The sequence below is a fragment of the Podarcis raffonei genome, chromosome 2 (genome assembly GCF_027172205.1).
Source record: "Podarcis raffonei isolate rPodRaf1 chromosome 2, rPodRaf1.pri, whole genome shotgun sequence".
In the NCBI taxonomy this organism is placed as follows: Eukaryota; Metazoa; Chordata; class Lepidosauria; order Squamata; family Lacertidae; genus Podarcis; species Podarcis raffonei.
The window spans coordinates 19,616,146-19,639,527 of NC_070603.1; the positions used below are offsets into that span (position 1 = coordinate 19,616,146).

The window sequence follows — 23,382 nt, forward strand, 5'->3', positions numbered from 1 at the left end:
CAGATGGTAAACAGAAAGAGGACTTACAAGAAACAACTTTGAGATCTGGTAGACAATACAAAGTCGATCTTTCTATGCAAAGAAGGGCCTCTGTATCAGGGGCCTCTGGAACTGCAGCTGTCACAAAGGCAAAAGTGAAAATAATGTCTTCAGAAGAAGCATTTGCAAAGGCATTGGGGAAAATAAATGACTCTTTGGAGGAACTAAAGAAGCAAGGCGCTGAAACAAATAAGAAAATTGAAGAAATCTCTGGGAAAATTGATTTAAATACTAAAAGTATAACTGACCTCGGGAACAAAGTGAACTCTAATGCAGAAGCAATTGGGAAACTACTGGAAGATTCATCCACAACACGAAAGATAGCTGAGGAAGCTAAGGAAATTGCAACTGCTGCCGAGGAAAAATTTCCACCGGTGTATAAGAAACTAGATGAGTATGAACTGGCACTCTCTATGCAGGATATGCAACGCAAGGAGAAAAACTTAAGGATCAGACTTGTGCCGGAAAAGGAAGGTGACAACTTGGTGGATTACTTGACAAAAGAATTCTCTGACTTTTGGAAGCAGGAGCTGGATAAGGAAGAATTTAAGATAGAGAGTGCATTTAGACTGGGAATAAGGCAGAGGAAGAACAGACCCAGAGATTGCTTGATAACTTTAAGATCAAAGGAGGAGAGAGACAAAATACTGAACCTGCATTATCAAACAACCCTTCGAATTGAAGATTTCCACATTGAGATTTTTAAAGACATTCCCAAAAGTATTTTGGATGCAAGAGGTTTGTATAAGGACTTGGTGACACTACTGAGAAGGAACTACATACCATTCAGGTGGGAGTTTCCCCAAGGCTTGTCTTTTAAATACAAGGGGAAGAAAAGAAGAATAAAGACAGTGAGTGATAAAGACAAGTTCTTAGGAGAACACGAAGAAGACCTACAGAAAGAGACGTTTCCAGGACAAGGACACCCTTCAAGCAAGGGACCACTAGATACGGATACGGAACCATCGACAAAAGACGAACAACAACTGGGAGCTGTAGGAGGAAGTCAATAACCCCATCATGGCTTTGCAACTTCTAACCTGGAACTGTAACGGTTTAAATATTCCCAGAAAAAGAAAAAATATATTTCATGCTTTAAAGAAAGACCAATTGGACTTGATTTGCCTACAAGAGACTCATGTGACAAGAGCACACAGAAAATTATTAATAAACAAAAGATTGGGACAAGAATTTATATCTTCAGACAGGGTAAAAAAGAGAGGAGTGGTGATCTATGCAAAGGAAAATTTGCAACCGAAACAAATTTTTAAAGATGATCAAGGAAGATATTTGGCAATTGAAATTCAATTTCAAGGAGAAAATTTTTTGATAGTGGGAATCTACGCACCAAATGAAGGGAAAGCTGAATTCTTTAAGAAGTTGCATGAGATTTTGATGGACTATATGGATCATAATTTAATTATGATGGGTGACATGAATGGAGTAGTTTCAACAAATATGGACAAAGCACAAAGACAGGTAGTTACAAAAGACGGAAGACTACCAAAAACTTTTTTTGAAATGACTGACAACATGGATTTGATTGACATTTGGAGAACAAAACACCCACTAGAAAGAGAGGGAACCTTCTTTTCTGAAGCCAAAATGACATGGACACGGATTGACCAAATTTGGGTGACTAGCAGTATGGCGTCGAATATAAAGAAAGTGGAAATCTGCCCAAAAACCTTCTCCGACCATAACGCAGTAAAGATGGTGATGAAGCAAACAACAACTGGCTCCTTCAGATGGAGAATGAATGACACCTTATTTAGAGACGAGGAGATTTGTAAGAAGGCCCAAAAGACTTTGAAAGATTATTTTGAAATCAACTTAAGGACTAAAGTAGAAAAAAGAATAGTATGGGACGCAAGTAAAGCCGTGATGAGAGGGTTTTTGATACAACAAAATACATTAAAGAAAAGAAAGCAAAACGAGAGGAAAGAGAAAATATTGGAAAAGATAAAAGAAGGGGAAAGGAAATTAAGATTGAAGCCAAAATCGCAAGAGATTTTAAGAGAAATTAAATTGTATCAAACACAATACATGGAACTGATGAATCAAGAAATAGAATGGAAAATTAAACAAATGAGACAAAAGACTTTTGAATCTGCTGATAAATGTGGCAAGTTACTGGCTTGGCAAATAAAGAAGAGACAAAAACTCAACACGGTAACAAACATAGAAGTGGAGGGAAAGAACATTTGTAGCCCAGTGGAAATTAGGAACTGTTTTCAGAGCTACTTTAGACAACTGTACACACAAGGGCCGCAGAAAGAAATGGACATACAACAATTCCTCGAGAAAAATGGGCTGAAAAAGATTTCGCAGGAAAGTAAGACAATTTTGAACCAGGAGATATCAGCACAGGAAATAGAAGATGCCATTCAAAGTATGACGTTGGGCAAATCACCTGGACCGGATGGATTGACTTCCAAATATTACAAAGTTTTGAAGGAAGAGCTGATACAACCTTTGAAGGAAGTCTGCAACGAGATCATTGAGGGGAGGAAGGCACCCGATACGTGGAGGGAGGCCTACATTACACTTATACCAAAGACAGAGGCTGAAAAGACCCAACTTAAGAACTACCGACCCATCTCGTTACTAAATGTGGATTACAAAATCTTTGCTGATATTTTAGCAAAGAGACTGAAAAGAGTTTTGATGGAGGAGATTCATGGGGACCAAGCGGGCTTTCTCCCGAAAAGGCATTTGTCGGACAATGTAAGGAATATAATTGACATTTTGGAGAAGTTGGAAGTGAATATAAACACTAAGGCTGTTTTGATATTTGTGGACGCCGAGAAAGCCTTTGACAATATATCTTGGAGTTTCATGTTGAGGAACCTCCGAGGGATGGGGGTAGGCCAAGGGTTTGAAAATGGTATAGGTGCAATATACTCTGAACAGAAAGCAAAATTAATTGTAAACAATGTGGTTACAGAAGAGTTCAAGATTGAAAAAGGGACACGTCAGGGGTGTCCTATCTCCCCACTACTTTTTATATCGGTCCTGGAGGTTTTGCTTAATATGATTAGGAGGGACCAGTTGGTGAAAGGGATTCAGGTCGGAGCTAAACAGTACAAATTGAGAGCATTTGCAGATGACCTAGTACTTACATTACAAGAGCCAGAAGCTAGCACGAAAAGAGTTTTGGAAATAATTCAAGAGTTTGGTCAAATGGCAGGATTTAAATTGAATAAGTTAAAGACTAAGGTATTGGAGAAAAATTTAACACAGGTTGAAAAAGAAAGGTTTCAGAATGAGACGGGGTTGACTGTGGTTAAAAAAGTGAAATACTTGGGTATAAATATGACAGCTAAGAATGTGAACCTATTTAAAGATAATTATGAAAAAACTTGGATAGAGGTGAAAAAAGATTTGGAGATTTGGTCAAACTTGAAGCTTTCCTTGTTAGGTCGAATTGCAGTTATAAAAATGAATGTATTGCCAAGAATGTTGTTTTTGTTCCAAGCATTACAAATAATGGATAAAATGGACTGTTTCAAGAAGTGGCAGAAAGACATATCTAAATTTGTCTGGCAGGGCAAGAAGCCCAGAATTAAATTTAAGATATTAACGGATTCAAAGGAAAGAGGGGGGTTTGCCCTGCCAGACTTTAAACTGTACTATGAAGCGGCAGCTTTCTGCTGGCTAAAAGATTGGCTGCTTCTTGAAAACACAGACATTCTGGATTTGGAAGGTTTTAACAATATTTTTGGGTGGCATGCATATTTGTGGTATGACAAGGTTAAAGCACATAAAAGTTTTAAAAACCATATTGTCAGAAAAGCACTATTAAATGTTTGGGTCAGATATAAAGATTTGCTGGAGAACAAAACCCCAAGGTGGTTGTCGCCAATGGAAGCCAAGGCAGTTAAAAAGTTAAATATGGAGTCGAAGTGGCCAAGATATTGGGAAATTTTGGAAAAGGAAGGGGACAAACTGAGATTGCAGAGTTTTGAGAAATTAAAAGGGAAGGTGAGAGATTGGTTGCACTATCACCAAATAAATGAAGTGTTTAAATTGGACAGTAAAATTGGCTTCCAGGTGGAAAAATCAAAATTGGAGACTGAACTGTTAGAATCCAGTACTAAGAATTTGTCAAAAATGTACAATTTGCTGCTGAAATGGAATACACAAGATGAAATGGTTAAATCAACTATGATTAAATGGGCTCAGGACATTGGTCATAATATTTTGTTTGCTGACTGGGAAAAGTTGTGGACCACCGGGATGAAATTTACGGCATGTAATGCCTTAAGAGAAAATATTATGAAAATGATTTACAGGTGGTACATAACCCCAGCCAAGCTTGCAAAGATTTACCATTTGCCTGATAATAAATGTTGGAAATGTAAGGAAAAGGAAGGTACATTCTTTCACCTCTGGTGGACGTGCCCGAAGATTAAGGCATTCTGGGAAATGATCTATAATGAACTGAAAAAGGTATTTAAATATACCTTTCCCAAGAAACCAGAGGCCTTTCTCTTGGGTATTGTCGGCCAAGGGGTGTTAAAGACGGATATAACTTTCTTTATGTATGCTACAACAGCAGCTAGAATACTCATTGCAAAGTACTGGAAGACACAAGAGTTACCCACTCTGGAAGAATGGCAGATGAAGGTGATTGACTACATGGGCCTGGCAGAAATGACGAGCAGAATCCGAAACCAGGGAAGAGAAGCAGCGGAAGAAGAATGGAAAAAGTTTAAGGACTATCTAAAGAAACACTATAAAATTAATGACAGTTAGAATGATGTTGGACTGGAAAGTAAATGGTTACTATTAGCAATGGTTAAGACAAAGAATAAGGATGATTAGCTTAAATTTAAAGTAAAATAAGAGAAGATTTGCTGAGTAATTGATTAGAATTTGGAATACAGAAATGGGAGGCATGAGGAAGTCGAGGAAGAAAGGTTTAAGAAATTAGGATATGAAATGGTACTTGTTTTTTGTTTTGTTTCTGTCTTTTGTTTGTTTATGTATGTTTTGTTTGTATGGTTTTAAAAACGGTTTAATAAAAATATTTAAAAAAAAAAAATGAAAGGACTGGCGACAGGCGGTAGGACCAATAGCTCTTAGTTGTAGCATAATTCTAAACTTCGCTTAACAGAAACAGTTCTATGCGGTCCCCTTAACCTTGAAAAAAAAAACTGGAGGAGAAAGTTTCCTCTATGAACAATCTCAGGTCTGTGCAGTATAGCAAAAGTAGGCACTGCATCCTGGCAATGGGTACAGCAAACTTCCGTATTGAATGAAGATGTATGAATATGTATCTGTAACAATGAGTCAGTTTGCCAAGCCAAATTCAACCCATCAGCCATGCATTGGCCTGCCAAGTGCTTGGTACCTGCCCCTTCCCCCAGTCCTAGGCAGGCAGCCAAAACAAAACAGGATTTTATTGAGCCGCCATTTGTGCCTGGTGTGCTGTGTTTGGCTTTATGGGTGACACGCAGTGGAGGCCTGCTTTATGTTTTGCATATTCCACTAATCTCATTTTCCGGTCAACTTTGGTACATGTATACGTTTATCAATAAATCCAGTAATTAATTTTAACCCATGGCTTGTTTGGGAGATTTGTCGTCCCCCCCACCCCCAAATCAACCCTTCTGCGAACGCAAAGATTAATATCAATAAAACACCCCCTACAAGAGACACTTCTTTACCAACTCAGCAGAGATCTGCCTCATATTCATTGTGTGGCTAGCTATCATCATCATCATCATTATTATCATCATTATTATTGAAACTATTCTATCAGATAAACATAGCACAATAACCATATTGAGAAAACAAATAGTCAGTTACACTGAAAGTTTGCAAACCACCAGTCCCGTTGATGTTCAAAGCAGTGTTCATCGAGACAATTCTGCTGGTAGCTAGTTTTGAAATGTTGTGCACAATGTAATTTCTTCCATCGGAAGCTCAAAATTATGACCACATGCTACAGTTTGGAAGCAAATCCTTAGAAAATCAACCAGCAAGAAGACATTTCCTAATACTTCTTTCCGTTCCATAGCTGTCTGCTAGGCTATACTCCTGTCTTCCCACACTTTGCTGTTCCATCGGCTCCGAGAATGGCCAGTGACCTGCTTGAGAATTAAAAGTTTGGCCAGATGTTTCCTGAGCATAAGCCAGCTTTGTATTTCCCTTTGCACATCATCTTGCAAGAGGCAGAGCTGTGATGAGTGCAGATCTGACATTGTTTCAGAAAGCTGATGGCTGGGTTGGTGGGAATCTTTCCCCCCCACTTGATATGTGTTGGAAAGTCAATCTTCTTTATTTCTACAGGAAAAATGCAAAAAAGAAAACCCCAGCCCCCATAAAAATAGAGACTTATCTTGAGAATCAGAGCTATGTTGCTATTGTACAAAGAGGTTACATGTAGCTATCGTGAATAAACAGCTGTTTTGATAGGGTTCCCCCCCCCCAACCATAGATCTTTCCAATATTTTTTCAAAACCATCAAAGTAGATAGCCATAATCATATATTTTGGTAGCTAATTCTCTTAAAGAATTATGCTGTTTAAAGAAGCATGAGACTGGGATTGCCAAAGCTTTAGGAACACAGGGCACATTTTTAAATTGGAGAAAATGCTGTGGGCGCCAGTCACAAAATGTCTCTCTTGGGGGGGGCATGGCATAACACAACATGGCTGCCATGGGAGGGGGGGCGGGTGGCATAACACAAAACGAGAGAGGAAATAGTCACCCTGCTGATTTCAATATTGTGGAGTTCACACAACGTGGGTTTCCCAGGCATACACAATAATGCTATTGCTATCTAATAACAAGCAGGAACATTACTACAGTGGTACCTCAGGTAACATACGCTTCAGGTTACAGACTCCGCTGACCCAGAAATAGTACCTTGGGTAAAGAACTTTGCTTCAGGATGAGAACAGGAATCGTGCTCCGGCGGCGCAGTGGCAGCGGGAGGCCCCATTAGCTAAAGTGGTGCTTCAGGTTAAGAACAGTTTCAGCTTAAGAACAGACCTCCGGAACGAATTAAGTTCTTAACCTGAGGTACCACTGTACCAGGAAAAATATTCAAAGTGCCCCCCTTTTGCGCACATGCTAACCACACATATACAGAGCACAGAAACACATGCATCTCTCCCTCCTTCACTCATATACACACATTTCAGATAAACACCTCTCCCTCTCCTCCCAAACACACCTCTCCCTTTCTCACAAACCACACTCTGTACCTTCCTCCCGCTCTGTCACAAAACCCCGTCGTTCCCCCTCTCTCCCAAACGATGCTCCCCAAACGATGCTCCCCCTCTCTCACAGCTAGGTGTCTGCAGGATTTATTTTTTCAGGGAACAATATTTCCTTGGGAAGCAGGCAAAGTAAAACACTGAAAGGATAGAGCAGGCTGATTTCTTTTTTTAAAAAAATGGAAGAAAGTTATCAGTACTTTTGCCCTATATCACAGGTTCTAAAAATGTTAGAAGCTTACTTTTTAAAGAGAGAGAGCTGGGAATCTGAGGATTCTGGTTCATTCCAGGGGTGCCAATGAAGGCCTTTGTGGGCGCTAGGTTGGCAACCCCTGCACTAAGCTGCGTCAGCATCATTGGATGAAGCCAAAGGTCAACAACTTCTACAGGCGAAGGGGAAAACATCCCCACACAGTATTTCTTATTTCCAGTTTCTGTTGAATAAGTTTGTAAGGTTCAAAATAACCTTAGTACCATATATACACAGGGGACGCTTGTGGTGCTGTGGTCTAAACCACAGAGCCTAGGGCTTGCCGATCAGAATGTTGGTGGTTCGAATCCCCGCAATGGGGTGAGCTCCCGTTGCTCAGTCCTAGCTCCTGCCCCCCTAGCAGTTCGAAAGCACGTCAAAGTGCAAGTAGATAAATAGGTACCGCTCTAGCGGGAAGGTAAACGGCATTTCCGTGCGCTGCTCTGGTTTGCCAGAAGCGGCTTAGTCATGCTGGCCACCTGAGCTGGAAGCTGTCTGTGGACAAACACCGGCTCCCTCGGCCTATAGAGCGAGATGAGCACGCAACCCCAGAGTCGTCCGCGACTGGACCTAACGGTCAGGGGTACCTTTACCTTTACTATATATACGCCAATCACCAAATAAGAGAGGAAAGGAAGGGGAATGAAGAGGGGCTCCCCTCCCTCCCTCTTTCCACACTGTTGATAAGTTCATAACTTTTCTTCATAGGGCGATGCTTTAATTTAAACCCTTCATCATTTTACTAGAAATTACACAAACCCAGAAGAGGTGCCAAGGAATGCTGATTTAGAAACAAAAACATCATGTGCTTTCAGACTTCTGGCAGCAACTCTAGCCAAACCAAGAGTCCAGCCAATTTATATGCACAGGCGAAACTTTCATCCTTTGCATTGACTGCTGGAACTACAAAGCCTTTGATGCATCTGATCTCAGTACAAAGGGTAGCAGACGCGTTCAAAGTTGTTTTCCTCTCTTTCAGACATAGGAAAAGGTTAACATTCGGGGTGTGTGTGTGAAATCCAATATGCTGCAGTAGGTTTTCTCGGGAATAGATTGCGCATACACGGCATGTGTGTATACACACACTTTTCATTCTGGCAGACCTGAGTACTGAGTCTGTGGTTTCAGCTACATCTCCTGGTCAAGCTGAGGTTCGGTCGGGGAGCTATATTGTGGCCCAATTTATGATCCTTGGCTTATGTGTGGACATGTGCATTTCGAAAGAAAGGAACAACACAAGGAATGTGTGTGTGAAAAGCTCCCCACAGTTAGCTTACAGGATGGGTCACGGTGGAATCCAGCATTCGAACATCATTGAATCTGGGTGTAGCCTACCTTGATTTCAGCAAGGCATTTGACAAGGTGCCCCATGATATTCTTGTAAAGAAGCTGGTAAAATGCGGTCTTGACTTTGCTACCACTCAGTGGATTTGTAACTGGCTGACTGACCGAACCCAAAGGGTTCTCATCAATGGTTCCTCTTCATCCTGGAGAAGAGTGACTAGTGGGGTGCCACAGGGTTCTGTCTTGGGCCCGGTCTTATTCAACATCTTTATCAACGACTTGGATGATGGACTCAAGGGCATCCTGATCAAATTTGCAGATGACACCAAACTGGGAGGGGTGGCTAACACCCCAGAGGACAGGATCACACTTCAAAACGACCTTGATAGATTGGAGAACTGGGCCAAAACAAACAAGATGAATTTTAACAGGGAAAAATGTAAAGTATTGCACTTGGGCAAAAAAAATGAGAGGCACAAATACAAGATGGGTGACACCTGGCTTGAGAGCAGTACATGTGAAAAGGATCTAGGAGTCTTGGTTGACCACAAACTTGACATGAGCCAACAGTGTGACGCGGCAGCTAAAAAAGCCAATGCAATTCTGGGCTGCATCAATAGGAGTATAGCATCTAGATCAAGGGAAGTAATAGTGCCACTGTATTCTGCTCTGGTCAGACCTCACCTGGAGTACTGTGTCCAGTTCTGGGCACCACAGTTCAAGAAGGACACTGACAAACTGGAACGTGTCCAGAGGAGGGCAACCAAAATGGTCAAAGACCTGGAAACGATGTCTTATGAGGAACGGCTAAGGGAGCTGGGCATGTTTAGCCTGGAGAAAAGGAGGTTAAGGGGTGATATGATAGCCATGTTCAAATATATAAAAGGATGTCACATAGAGGAGGGAGAAAGGTTGTTTTCTGCTGCTCCAGAGAAGCGGACATGGAGCAATGGATCCAAACTGCAGGAAAGAAGATTCCACCTAAACATTAGGAAGAACTTCCTGACAGTAAGAGCTGTTTGACAGTGGAATTTGCTGCCAAGGAGTGTGGTGGAGTCTCCTTCTTTGGAGGTCTTTAAGCAGAGGCTTGACAACCATATGTCAGGAGTGCTCTGATGGTGTTTCCTGCTTGGCAGGGGGTTGGACTCGATGGCCCTTGTGGTCTCTTCCAACTCTATGATTCTACGATTTGCCACATTCATATGAGGATGTATCTCCACTGCCTTGTGAAGGTGCTTGAATAACTCAGAGAAGCTATGAGCTATGCCGCGCAGGGCCACCCAAGATGGACAGGTCATAGTGGAGAGTTTTGACCAAACGTGAACCACCTGGAGGAGGAACCGGCAAGCCACTCCAGTATCCCTGCCAAGAAAACTCCATGGACATCAAACCTATCCATTCTTAAGGAAATCAGCCCTGAGTGCTCACTGGAAGGACAAATTGTGTAGCTGAGGATCTAATACTTTGGCCACCTCATGAGAAGAGAAGACTCCCTGGAAAAGACCCTGATGTTGGGAAAGATAGAGGGCACAAGGAGAAGGGGGCGACAGAGGATGAGATGGTTGGACAGTGTTCTCGAAGCTACTATACTGCGGGAGGCAGTGGAAGACAGGAGTGCCTGGCGTGCTCTGGTCCATGGGGTCACGAAGAGTCGGACATGACTAAACGACTAAACAACAACAACCATCTCCATAAAATTTTCAATGAATGTGAGAGTCTTCGGTCTTCCTGCTCAGTTTCTGTTTGCCATGCAGAACCAAAAGGACCCCAGACTTTATAGAGCTTTTGAGAAGAAAGGATTTGAGGTGCTTGAATCTGGTTTTGAGCAGGGTGGGGGGGACACCTTCAGAAAAGTGATGCCATCACTTGTTTGAAATGCGTCTGTGGGAAGCAAAATGCCACCAACCTGAATAAAGTGGCTATACAAAAACGGGGAGAAATCAACACCTGGGACAGAGCCTCAGCAATGAGGAAATGCTAAAGGAAGTTGCTTGGTACAGGAATATAGTGGCCAGGAAAGAGGATCAAAGCATTAGGAAAGAGACTCAGGTAGAGTGTACGATCCAAGGGCAGCGTCATCCGCTCACCATTTGCAAAGCCCCACAGACTGGAACGGCAAGCAGTTTGGGAAATGAAAGCAGTGCGGACGCAACACTTTGCTTTTATCTGACAAGTCACATCAGCATTCAGTTTCCTTTTTCCTGATATTATACAAGGTTTGGAAGATGCCCAGAAAAGAAAGGAGAGGAGAGGCCAATGACTTGTCTAAAAATCGGGGTTTGCGACGTTTCTGCTATATCATCCCATCGGTGGAGAAAATTACAATCAGCAAAAGGAAATGTGAGGTCATTGCTGAACCGAATAATCTGATCCCATTCAGTGAGCAGACTGAGATCCATGAGAAGGGAACACACAGATGGGGGGTAGACAAGAAACCCTGCTCCTATCTCAGATAATGATGGGGTGGGAAATGCTTCATTTGTGCTGTGACCCCCATGGAAAGCTAGGAAAAGCATCTTAAAACAAAACAAACAACTCAGCTGGCTTTATCTGAACAGTGTTTAACTTTTCAATGATGCTCAGTTCAAGAGGACTCAGTTACACAGATTTTAATACTGCACAAAGTCAGACAGTGTGTCTCTCTGGGTTTTTTTTTTGGGGGGGGGAGCAATGGCACTGTAGAATCAGGATAGTTACCATTGCCTAGAGGGAAAATAATATTTATCTCATGGGGCTGTTCATTTTCCTGCAGATTATAGCTACTTATGTAACTCTTACCTGTAAGTGTGAAAAAATATCTTCATGATATGCAGCAAAATTAACGCTCTCTCTGTTACCCTGTCTCTCAACAGACACACACACAGAGAGACACTGAGAGAGAGAGAGAATATATTCATCACAGTAAGGGAAATGAAATTTAGAATTATGTTTCCTGCCCCATGGGTACCAAGAGACACTAACTGCAGCCATATCTCAGCAGCCCTGTCGGCAGGATTAATGTCTTAGAAACAGCTGTAGGCTAACATGTGTGCTGGTTGCAGATGGCAGTCGGCAAAAGTGATGTCATAGAGAATCCTCTGCTACTTTGGTTTTTTTTTTATTTTTTGCTAGAGAGATTTCACCAGCTGCTGAAGGCACTTTCTAAAATGCAACAGTATGGTATGGATTTTGATAAACTCGAATGTCATCTGCTTGACATTTGAGAGCTGCTTTGAGAATACTTTGTAGCGGGTGGGGAACGAATTGAAAAAAGGAAAAAAAGATTTCCCCAGGGTACAATCAAAACCAGCGCTACCAGTGGCTTGTTTTTAAGGCGCATTGTTTTCCATTGTTGCAAAGTAAAGGACAGGAATGTCCAGTGGCTGCTGAATGCCAAAAGAAATTGCACTGCCCACAGACAAAAGGTCCAGCTAGTTTACAAAGTTGCACAATGGTGTGCTTTTTTTGTTTTTCTGCCACTTGTTTGTCATTGCACACACCACCCAAAAAATATTGGGAATTGTAGTTTGATAAGAAGATCAAACCTATCCATTCTGAAGGAAATCAGCCCTGAGTGCTCACTGGAAGGACAGATCATGAAGCTGAGGCTCCTATACTTTGGCCACCTCATGAGAAGAGAAGGCTCCCTGGAAAAGACCCTGATGTTGGGAAAGATGGAGGGCACAAGGAGAAGGGGACAACAGAGGACCAGATGGTTGGACAGTGTTCTTGAAGCTACCAGCATGAGTTTGACCAAACTGTGGGAGGCAGTGGAAGACAGGAGTGCCTGGCGTGCTCTGGTCCATGGGGTCACGAAGAGTCGGACACGACTAAACGACTAAACAACAACAACAAAGGGTGCTGAGAAGCATTCATTAGTGAAGTTTTTCCCTCCCTCACAGAATGGCAGGTACTTGATGACATGAAATGACTGTTAAGCCAGTGGTGAGATAGATATTCACAGATTGTTTATGTCACCCCAATTTCCGAGTTGTGAGATACTCTAGGGGTTCCAAGTGCTTACCCAGGGTTCAGTTTCCTCAGCAGAAAGTCAGTGAAGAAAGCATAATAAAAAACATAACGACAGACAGCCTGATAGTAAAACAATCATCGTAACAGCAGCCCTCTTCCCCACACTTTCACAGGCCATAGATTATTTAATAGCCATAGGCCTGGGTAAAGAGGAATGATTTTGCTTGGTGCCTAAAGACATAGTGATGGTGCCAGGCAAGCAGCTCTGGGGAGAGCATTCCACAAATGGGAGCCAGCACGGAAAAGGCCCATTCTCTTGAAGCTACCCTCCAAACCTTTCTGGGGTGGGGGACATAAAGATGGGCTTCAGATGAGAAGCGCAGAGTCCAGGTTGGTCCATACAGGGAGAGGTGACCCTTTAGGTCTTGAGATATGTATGTGGGTTGAAACTTTGCTGCCCGAGTGCTTCCTTTGAACCCCTGATGCTTTGCAGCAAGTGTGTGTGTGTGTGTGTGTGTGTGTGTGTGTGTGTGTGTGTTGTGTCTCACTTTAGCATAGTGATCACCCAGTTGCTGGGGGAAAGTCACCATCTCAATAACTGAGACGATCCAGATGAAACACTTTGAAGATTTGAAGAGTGCCATATAAATAACACTCTGATGAATTTTATAGGAGCCTTCTGGGTGGCCGAAAGCAGCCTTTCTCAAGTGGCGGCCATGCTGGTTTAGTCTGCCTCATGCCTGCAGGCCAGATGGGTCCCTTGATGCTTCTGTTAGCTGGTGCCTCTTGTGGCATGTTTCCCCTCTACAAACCCAGAGGGTTGGGTTTTTCCTTTTGCACTGCCATCACTCTGTTGGGCTAGCCAGCTGCTCTGATCCTTCCAGCTCTCTAGCCTGCTGTTGAGACTCTCTGAGATCTGCAGCGAGGAGGCTGTTTCTCGTATCTGGAGGTTGTTTCTTGTATCTGGAGGTTTTTCACAACAGAGACCTGCTGTACTGCTGTACAGAGGTCTGTCACTCTGATGTCTAAACTTTAAGGGAACACACAATTCTGAATGGCATTGCAAAATGACTAGCTGCTCAGGCAATATTCACAAACAGCAAAACACTCAGAAAAGCAGCTCCGCCATTGAGAGGAAACTGGCAGTGGAAACTTGTTGAATTCAGACAGTGTAGGGGAACGATGGTTCTCAGGCGGAAAAGATGCAGCTCTCCTGAAATCACGACATGAGAAATGGCATTTGTTAAGAGGCTCATTCTGTGTTAAAACATTTTACACTTGCACATATTAGATAAACGAAGTAAGGTTAAACTTCTTTAATTGGCCTCGGAGTTATCTAGCCTGCTGTGATATTTTACTGTTTTCTATTGTTCATTTATATTTTATAGTGTTTCTTAGGGAGGAACAGCAGGATATGAATTTTGAATAGATAAAGAGAAGAAGTTGGAGGCAGGGGAGGGGAGGAGGGAAGTGATCCCTAATCCCTGAAGTTGCATTATAACTCTGTCCTCTTGGAAGCAGAGGATCGTTGATCTTTGGCAGTGTGTACATTACTTCCTGTTTACTCAGGCTCTGTTGCACTTCCAATGCCCATTTTTGAATCAGTCCCAGGAACCAGAGCTATCCTATAATTTCTGGTGAAATGCTGTATTTTACACAGTTTTCCCCAATTTAGCTTCCCCAAGTACCAGCTCCATCTGGTACGCCGGCGAAGACTCCACCTGCCCACAGACTCTTGCCAGAGTGGTGCATGCTCTAGTTATCTCCCGCTTGGACTACTGCAATGCGCTCTACGTGGGGCTACCATTGAAGGTGATCCGGAAACTTTAATCCAGAGTGCGGCAGCCAGACTGGTGACTGGGAGTGGCCACTGAGATCACATAACACTGGTCCGGGAAGACCTACATTGGTGCCCAGTAAGTTTCCCAGCACAATTCAAAGTGTTGGTGCTGACATTTAAAGCCCTGAACAGCCTTGGCTCAGTATACCTGAAGGAGTGCCTCCACTCCCATCGTTCAACCCGGACAGAGGTCCAGCTCCGAAGGCCTTCTGGCGGTTCCCTCACTGCGAGAAGTGAGGTTACAGGGAACCAGGCAGAGGGCCTTCTCAGTAGTGGTGCCTGCCCTGTGGAACACCCTCCCATCAGATGTCAAGGAAATAAACAACTACCTGACTTTTAGAAGACACCTGAAGGCAGCCCTGTCTACGCTCCAAAGAATTAGAGAGCTGGAGCTCTTCTTGGAAGCAACAGAGCACACCGTCTCCACCAAGGAGGAGACAGGGGACTCCCCTGAGAAGGAGGCTAGTTCACCAACACAGGAGCCAGATATATGGAGAAACGTGACTCAAAGAAGTAGGAGGCCCAGGGTTCGCTCTGATTGTTTAGAAATACGCAATCGCTTTGAGGTCCTTTCCCCTAGCATGGAAGACGAAGAGCTGACTCCATTTGAGGATCTCTCCCTCATTACAGTCGATCAGGTATATGAAGACGAGCAGCAAAGGCAGTCTTCAGGGAATGTGCAGGCGACCTTGGAACGGACAGCTCACGGAAGAACCCCGACCAGACCTAAGAGGAGGCGTGTAGTGGTGATAGGGGATTCCCTACTGAGGGGAACAGAAGCAGTGATCTGTGGGCCTGACAAGATGTCTCGGGAAGTGTGCTGTCTCCCCGGGGCTAAGATCCAAGATGTAACTGAACGACTGCAAGGAATCATAAAACCCACTGACAAATACCCCTTCCTCTTGGTTCATGTGGGAACCAATGACACTGCAAGCAATAGCCTCCAGAAGATCAAAAGAGATTACGAGGCTCTGGGCAGGAAATTGAAGCAATTAAATGCACAAATTGTCATCTCATCTGTCCTCCCAGTTGAACGACGTGGCCCAGGGAGAGAGGGAAAAATAGTGGAAGTGAACAACTGGCTTCGCAAATGGTGTAAACAGGAACGGTTTGGATTCTTAGATCACGGAATGCAGTTTCTTGAAGATGGACTTCTGGCAAGCGATGGGCTGCACCTCACAACGGTTGGTAGGAATGTTTTTGCAAAAAATCTCAGAAACCTCATCAGGAGGGCTTTAAACTGACTAATGTGGGGGAGGGAGACAGTGCTCCTGAAGGTAGGAGTCTATCAATTGATGAAGATGATCATCCAAATGTCATAGACCGAATGGAGCAAACAGCACGCAGACCTAGTGGTGGGAGGAAAAAATCCTTAAATAAGAGACACGGGGGAATGATTAATGGACTTCAATGTCTGTACACTAATGCGCAAAGTATGGGAAATAAACAAGATGAGCTTGAGCTCTTGGTACAGCAAACTAAATATGACATAATAGGCATCACTGAAACCTGGTGGGATAAGTCCCACGATTGGAATGTAATAATGGAGGGATACAATCTATTTCAGAGAAACAGACCAGACAAGAAAGGAGGAGGAGTGGCGTTATATGTCAGGGATGTGTATACCTGTGAAGAGATCCAAGATTTAGAACCTCAAAGCCAAAGTGAGAGCATTTGGGTCAAAATTAAGGGAGAGAAGAATAACAGTGACCTCATTGTGGGAGTTTACTATAGATCCCCAAGCCAAACGGAGGACATAGATGATGCCTTCCTGGAACAGATGGCCAAGCATGCAAAAGGAAGGGAGATAGTAGTAATGGGGGACTTCAATTACCCGGATATTTGTTGGATGTCAAACTCAGCCAAGAGCATAAGGTCAAACAGATTCCTCACTGGCCTTGCAGACAACTTCATTGTCCAGAAAGTGGGAGAAGCTACAAGAGGAACAGCCATTTTAGATCTGGTCCTAACCAATGTTGATGACCTGGTTAGTGGGGTAGAAGTGGAAGGATCATTAGGCGCGAGTGATCATGCTCTTCTGAAGTTTACTATACAGCGGAAAGGAGCAGCCAAGCATACTAGGACTCAATTTCTCGACTTTAAGAAAGCCGACTTCATAAAACTTAGGGAAGTGCTGGGTGAGATCCCATGGACAGTAATACTAAAAGGAAAGGGAGTTCATGATGGCTGGGAGTTTGTTAAGAGGGAGATAGTAAAAGCACAACTTCAGGCAATACCAATGAGACGGAAACATGGAAGGTGCCTAAAGAAGCCAGGGTGGCTATCTAAAGAACTTTTAACTGAGTTAAGATTAAAAAAGGATGTGTACAAAAAATGGAAAAGGGGGGAAACCACCAAAGAGGAATTCAAACAAATAGCCAGCACGTGTAGACACAAAGTCAGAAAAGCTAAAGCACAGAATGAACTCAGGCTTGCTAGAGAGGTTAAAAGCAACAAAAAAGGCTTTTATGGGTATGTTCGTAGCAAAAGGAAGAACAAAGAAACAGTGGGGTCACTCAGAGGAGAAGATGGTGAAATGCAAACAGGGGACACAGAAAGGGCTGAACTCCTCAATGCCTTCTTTGCCTCAGTCTTCTCCGATAAAGGAAACAATGCCCGACCTGAAGAATTTGGAGCAAATGATTCAGCAGAGGAAACACAGCCCAGAATAACTAAGGAGATAGTACAAGAATACTTGGCTAGTCTAGATGTATTCAAGTCTCCAGGGCCAGATGAACTGCATCCAAGAGTATTAAAAGAACTGGCAGATGTGATTTCAGAACCACTGGCAGTCATCTTTGAGAATTCCTGGAGAACAGGCGAAGTCCCGGCAGACTGGAGGAGGGCAAATGTTGTCCCTATTTTCAAAAAGGGGAAAAGAGAGGACCCAAATAATTACCGCCCAGTCAGTCTGACATCAATACCAGGGAAGATTCTGGAGCAGATCATTAAGCAAACAGTCTGTGAGCACCTGGAAAGGAATGCTGTGATCACCAATAGTCAGCATGGATTTCTGAAAAATAAGTCATGTCAGACTAACCTGATCTCGTTTTTTGACAGAATTACAAGCCTGGTAGATGAAGGGAACGCAGTGGATGTAGCCTACCTTGATTTCAGCAAGGCATTTGACAAGGTGCCCCATGATATTCTTGTAAAGAAGCTGGTAAAATGCGGTCTTGACTATGCTACCACTCAGTGGATTTGTAACTGGCTGACTGACCGAACCCAAAGGGTGCTCATCAATGGTTCCTCTTCATCCTGGAGAAGAGTGACTAGTGGGGTGCCACAGGGTTCTGTCTTGGGCCCGGTCTTATTCAACATCTTTATCAACGACTTGGATGATGGACTCAAGGGCATCCTGATCAAATTTGCAGATGACACCAAACTGGGAGGGGTGGCTAACACCCCAGAGGACAGGAACACACTTCAAAACGACCTTGACAGATTAGAGAACTGGGCCAAAACAAACAAGATGAATTTTAACAGGGAGAAATGTAAAGTATTGCACTTGGGCAAAAAAAATGAGAGGCACAAATACAAGATGGGTGACACCTGGCTTGAGAGCAGTACATGTGAAAAGGATCTAGGAGTCTTGGTTGACCACAAACTTGACATGAGCCAACAGTGTGACGCGGCAGCTAAAAAAGCCAATGCAATTCTGGGCTGCATCAATAGGAGTATAGCATCTAGATCAAGGGAAGTAATAGTGCCACTGTATTCTGCTCTGGTCAGACCTCACCTGGAGTACTGTGTCCAGTTCTGGGCACCACAGTTCAAGAAGGACATTGACAAACTGGAACGTGTCCAGAGGAGGGCAACCAAAATGGTCAAAGGCCTGGAAACGATGCCTTATGAGGAACGGCTAAGGGAGCTGGGCATGTTTAGCCTGGAGAAGAGGAGGTTAAGGGGTGATATGATAGCCATGTTCAAATATATAAAAGGATGTCACATAGAGGAGGGAGAAAGGTTGTTTTCTGCTGCTCCAGAGAAGCGGACACGGAGCAATGGATCCAAACTACAAGAAAGAAGATTCCACCTAAACATTAGGAAGAACTTCCTGACAGTAAGAGCTGTTCGACAGTGGAATTTGCTGCCAAGGAGTGTGGTGGAGTCTCCTTCTTTGGAGGTCTTTAAGCAGAGGCTTGACAACCATATGTCAGGAGTGCTCTGATGGTGTTTCCTGCTTGGCAGGGGGTTGGACTCGATGGCCCTTGTGGTCTCTTCCAACTCTATGATTCTATGATTCTATGATTCTATGATTCTATGATTCTATGATTAATGTTTGATGTTTTATGGTGTTTTTAATATTCTGTTGGGAGCCACCCAGAGTGGCTGGGGTGAGCGGGGTATCATAATAAATTATTATTATTATTATTCTGCCCGGGCATCATTCTGCCCGGACGCTGAGGTCCAGCACCGAGGGCCTTCTGGCGGTTCCCTCATTGTGAGAAGCAAAGCTACAGGGAACCAGGCAGAGGGCCTTCTCGGTAGTGGCGCCCGCCCTGTGGAACGCCCTTCCAGCAGATGTCAAAGCGATAAACAACTACCTGACATTCAGAAGACATCTTAAGGCAGCCCTGTTCAGGGAAGTTTTTAACGTGTGATATTTTACTGTATTTTTGGTTTCTATGGAAGCCGCCCAGAGTGGCTGGGGAGGCCCAGCCAGATGGGCGGGGTATAAATAATAAATTATTATTATTATTATTATTATTATTATTATTATTATTATTATTATTATTATTTAATTATTATTCAATTATTATTCAATCCTGATTCAAGTTGCTGTGAGTGTGTACATTGGAGAAACTCCTTTTCCTTCTGGATTTATGGGAGTGGAGTCAGGGTGGGAAAACCAACCAGGCAATTCCATCAGGCAAAGACATCGCTGCCCAGACTCTTGCCACTAGTATGGGCATTCAGTGGGTGGTGACTTTAGCGAACACCAACCTCTGCTGATGCATATACAACGATGGGCAAATCAGCTTAAATACAACCATGGAGGGAATGACCTTGCCGAATTTTAAGTCAGCAATGTGTACCCAAGCTTAGTGAGGTGTATAGTTTGAAACTGATATACGTCAATTTTGTACCACAATTACTGTGCTTTCAGAATGCTCTGAGCAATTTCCCCCACCCTCCAATTTCCCATCTTAAGATGGCAATAGCTACACTTACCTTAGCCAAGATACAAAGAATGTTTTCCTTGCCATCAAATGGTAGAATGAAGCAAGAGGGATTATATTATAGTCAGTTTAAATCAGCTGCAGCTGAAAATGAATGCACTTTTCTTTTTCAAAACGCCTGCCCCAATTTTGCTGTTGATTTGTGTTTTCTATCACACAGTGTGTTGGAGAAAGGATGGATTTTGCTGCTGGGTAGGAATCCAATATGCTAGTGCCATCTAGTGCTCAGTCTAAAACCTTGCCAGGCTGAGAGATTAAACCTTTCGTGGGAGCATTATGGGATGTCAGGCTGTGGCTTTTTCTTGCACCAAGCAAATGTTTTCTTCCAAATACCTGTAATAAAATACCACTGCCTAGGAACAAGAAGATTAAAGGAAAACACGCTGTCTTGTGATTTTTAAAAAAGATCTCAAAAAGAAGAGCCACAAGACAAAGGATGGAGGAGAGAAATGCCATATCCAGCCAAAATTTGGAAGAAATTCCATGACTGAACCTAGCACTTCTGCCTTAAGTTCCCTGTTCTTTTGTGGGAACCTAGTGATAGAATGTCATGAACTGGCAGGATGATGGGGAGGAGGAAGAGGATCCCAGCAGAGCTGGGACCGGGACACATTGGGGCAAGCAGGGGATGGGGAAGGAAGCACAGGGTGACGGAGGATCGTGAGGGGATGGGGGTCAGCGCACACAGGAACCAGAGCAGCAGGACCCATCACCAGAGCCAGAGGCCTCCCTGTCTCCTCAAACACGCTCTGAGCCATAGGGAGCAGCTGGAGGGATGCTTCAGAAAGCTGAGGCAGGAGAGGGCCCACAGCCCAGCTCACTAGCTGGCCAGGTGGGGCTTAGTAGCTATGGGAGGAGATCTGTGATTCCTCAGCTGGATTTGGCTCAGAACAGGTGAGGATCACCTGCCTCATCAAGCCCAGATGCTGCAGTCAGTAGAGCTCTGTTGGCTCAACTGCCCATGTTGATGGACCTGGGCTTCGATGCTCCTGGACCTCTACAGGACTGCTTCTGGATTGATTCTGGACTGTATCCTGCCTACTGGACTTCAGATTTGGCTACTTGGATTGACCATGGGCTGTGTTTCCTGGCCTTTGGACTTTGCTTGTGTGGAGTGACCCTCGGACTTGGCATACTGCCTTGCTGTCAGGGGTTCAGGACATAGAATATCGCTGTACTGTGGCCATCCCTGCTCCTAAGGCTAGAGGCTATTGGTTACTTCCCATCCCTTCTGTCTTTTAAGGCATTCCTTATGCTAGCATCCTTAAACTAGGGTTGCCATACGTCTGGAATTTCCTGAAGATATCTGGAATACCGGCGGAAGCCATCTCTGGGCGAAAATTGCCAAAACAAAAAACAGGTCTGGGGAAATCCAGATGAAGGGCAACCCATGTCGGCAGTGTCATTTTTGGCGATTTCCCTTAAAAAATAGCTCAAAAACTTCAAAGAAAAAAAGCTCAACAACTTTTCTGTCTGGACTTGCACTGTTTGAAATACGGCAACCCTACCTTAAATCCAGTGAATAAAAGGGAAGCTGTTATGTACTGAGCTTGGATCCTAGAACAATAGACAGGTAGGATCCTAGAAAGCAGCAACCTGATTGGTCTGCAGGAGCAGCCCAATCCGGCTCCAGGAGGAAGTGAATCAGCAACCTGATTGGCCTGCAGGAGCAGCCCAATCAGGCTCCAGGAGGAAGTGAATCAGCCAATCACGCGGGACCCATTGTGTAAATAATGTATATATAGCCAGAGGTTTTTGGGGGAAAGCACTCACTCACTGTTTACCATGAGCTGAAATAAAGAGCATGAAATCAACACTCAACTCCGAGTATATTTCAGGAGCAGAGTTTGAGGGGCACCATTTCCTTCCCTAAATCAGACCATCCTCTGCCTAAGGTCTCCTCATCATATCTGCACACAAGAAGGAAGCATCCATAAATCCCCATGGCAACTCATTTTAATGGTGAAATGTTCTGAACATTTCTTTGCAATGCTTAAACCTGCAGGGATGAGTGTGGTTGCTCCCCCTCCACATTATAACTCTTATTGCCATGCACAAGTTGGAGGGCTAACTTCTGAAGCGAACCTGCCCTCTTACAGGTTGTCCACCCTGCAGAATCAGGGGTCTAAGATGTGTGGGGAGCCTCCATGACCACAGGAGGTTCCCTATTTCAGACGTTTGCCCTCCAACTCATGGAGGGCAACTGGAGCAGCAACAGCATGCCTGCTTGTCCACACTACACTCCCTCACATGTAGGGAGGTGGGTGGCGCTGTGGTCTAAACCACTGAGCCTCTTGGGCTTGCCGATCAGAAGGTTGGCAGTTCAAATCCGCACAACAAATTGAGATCCCGTTGCTTTGCCCCAGCTCCTGCCAGCCTAGCAATTCGAAAGCATACCAGTGCAAGTAGATAAATACGTACCGCTGTGGCGGGAAGGTAAATGGCGTTTCCGTGCACTCTGGTTTCTGTCATGGTGTTCCGTTGCGCCAGAAGCAGTTTAGTCCTGCTGGCCACATAACCCGGAAAGCTGTATGTGGACAAACGCCAGCTCCCTCGGCCTAAAGTGAGATGAGCACCACAACCCCATAGTCGCCTTTGACTGGACTTAAACATCCAGGGGTCCTTTACCTTTTACCTTACTCCCTCACATGTTCACCTAATTCACATTTAGAGTGCATGCTTGCTGAATTGAAGTCAGGAAGAAATTTTAGCAGCCAAAGTTTTCTCGGGACAAGAAAATGATGCACGGAAAATGTGGGAGGATGGACGGACAACAGACTAACCTGTTGATCCTGGATAAATCTTATTGAAGTGGCAGCTTGATTCTTCAAAGCAACTCTGGCAGGGCCAGGGCAGTTTGAGCTCCATAGCTGTAATGCTTTGTGAGTCATCTTCTTTTATATGGTTCCTTTCTTTTGCATTTAAAAGGAAATTGCTAGCACTTCTTACAAGTCAAGTGCAGAAGGTTTTGCACTTTGAATGCTGGCGAGGGAGCCCAGAAATCCTGCCGCTTATCTCTGTAGACAAGCACAGGCTACAAAGCCTGCCTCACTCAGAGGCCACGTTAGAAACATGGGATGTTAAACTGGTACCCAAACGCACCTGTGATAGATACCAAGGGATGAGGGAGACATCCAATTCATTTCTGCCTTGAAGATGAACCTACCTAGCTCACACTTTGAAAAACAATACATGAACTGAAACACAGCCATCCTCAGGAATTTGCAGTTCTCCAGCCAATACTTCCCCCATCTAGATAAATGCAGGTTCCTTCTCAATTCTAAGCAACCTAATCTATTTTAGAGCAATGCTTCCCTTTGCTTTTATTTCATTGCTAATTACAATAACTGGAAACAAACAGAATTGACAACATCAACAAAAAAAGAAAAAGAAAAAGAAAGAAAAAAAGCAGCCACAAATGAAAAAGTAAAAATATTAATCCATAATACAAAAGTCCAAACAAAATTACATATAATCTTGACTTCCCTCCACCCGTATATGACATCCTTCTTTCATTTTAAGTTTGATTGTTGTGTTATTAATATTATTTTACCTTTATACCCCTTACAACCAATTCCTCCCCATCTTTACCCTGCAAACTTCATT

The 23,382-nt window shown here is 43.8% G+C and overlaps 1 long non-coding RNA gene across 1 annotated transcript; it reads right to left on the reverse strand.

The window, feature by feature from the left end:
* Positions 1–13,391: 13,391 nt before the first annotated feature.
* Positions 13,392–21,395, reverse strand: LOC128407154 (uncharacterized). Its single transcript, XR_008328725.1, has 3 exons — positions 21,285–21,395; positions 19,769–20,129; positions 13,392–13,966 (listed from the first exon to the last, which is right to left on the reverse strand). It is a non-coding gene; the product is annotated as an uncharacterized LOC128407154 (long non-coding RNA).
* Between the last annotated feature and the right edge of the window lie 1,987 nt (positions 21,396–23,382).